We start from the raw sequence: 1706 nt of genomic DNA, 5'->3' as shown, positions 1-1706 counted from the left end.
GCTGCACTATAGGTTACACAGCAATGAGAGAGTGGTCTAGGGGGTGGTCTCTGGGTCTCCATAGGAACCATTATCAGTAGGGTGAAAACTCCACCTACAGGAGCCTATCCATTGTCCCCAGAGGCAGGGAGCAGGCCCACCCCTATGGAGGAATGAGACAGCAGTCTGGCAACTGATTGCCCTCAGTGGGGGAATGCCTGCTCATCTGACCTCCCCCCACACTTTTACAACTTCACCACCCAAGGCTGGGGTCACCGCCTGGAGGCGAACTGGGTCTCACCTTTGATGCCCCTTTGATGGTCATCTCCCTCTGTCTCAGGCTTCCCAGGAGGTCTGCCCTCGGGTCTATGTTAATCCAGCTGCAGGATGGACAAGGACCACCTGCCTGCCTCACCCCATCCCCGTCTGTCCCTGCACCTGCCCCATGCACATTTTGGGGTTTCCAGCCGCAGCAGCGCCAGGATTGGGACGGACCCCCAAATCATCCCCCGACACCCACTTCTGAGTCCCTGTCATTCGCTCCTCACCCACTCCCGGCGCCCCCATCCATGGAGAGGGCAGAGCACCCGAAACTGTCCCCTGCATCCCTGTGGGCACAAACCCCTGCCATTCCGATCAGGTTGCAGGGACTTGTGGCCCTGGGGTTAAAACCCCCAGCCCCCCAAGAGGCAGACACTCACTTCAGACCCCCTCAGGGCCCTGATGTGACAGGGACCATGGCCTCAAATGTCACAGAGACTAGAGAGTGGGTGATAGGGTAGGGCCCTGTCCAGGTTGTCTTGGGTCTCTGACTGCCACCCCCACCCACCCCCACACACAAACACTCGATGATGGTCCAGGCGCCTGTCCCATCCTGGTGGCCACGAAGGGGGATCTGTCCCACTCCCAGCACCTGTGAAGCCCACCCAGACTCCAACCACGAATTCCCCTCCCTGGCCCTCCGGCCTGAGGACCCCACTGAGATCCTTGTAGGGGGATGAGGTACAAGTGTGGTAAGGACCAGGGAGGGTGGTAGTATTGTTAGGGGCCATGGAGGGGTTTCTGGCTCACACCAGCTCTCCGTACAAGAGAATGAAATACTGCCCGCCTCTTCATGTTGGAGCCACTGAGAGCATCCCTTTTGTTGAGGGACTTCCTGATTTTCACTGCCCCTCTGCTTTCCCAAGCATGTTACATGACATCCTGTCCTAAGCATGTGACACAAAGTCTTGCCATCCTCCCATCTACCAAGCATTCTGGATGTACTTTTCCCAAGACACGTTCTTTTGTTCTGGAAGCTCACCAGCACCATCATTCAAAGGCATCTTCGTTGGTCTTCCTTACACGATGCGACTGTGATTAAATCAGTTGACCCTGGGTAGAGCCGATTCGCCTCCAGATGGGTCATGGATGGGATGTAATGCTAGTTTAATATCGACTCTGAAACATACTCTTAATCACACAGTAACTACGGCTCGTGGAGGAAATGAGGAAATAAAAGAGCTGAACAGAAATGTTCAGAGGGCTCTCAAGAAGACAAAAATCACAGTGTCAGATATGACAAAATAATAATTTATAAATCATCAAGGGTTCATAAGGGAGGGAGGAGCGGGGAGGGAGGGGAGAAAATGAGGAGCTGATGCCAAGGGCTTAAGTGGAGAGCAAATGTTTTGAGAATGATGAGGGCAATGAATGTACAAATGTGCTTGACACAATGGATGTGTGTA

The sequence above is a fragment of the Echinops telfairi genome, unplaced genomic scaffold (genome assembly GCF_000313985.2).
Source record: "Echinops telfairi isolate 266 unplaced genomic scaffold, ASM31398v2 ScPeMD7_36;HRSCAF=134, whole genome shotgun sequence".
Lineage (NCBI taxonomy): Eukaryota > Metazoa > Chordata > Mammalia > Afrosoricida > Tenrecidae > Echinops > Echinops telfairi.
The sequence above is the reverse complement of the archived record's forward strand: the minus strand, read 5'-3'. Positions refer to the sequence as shown.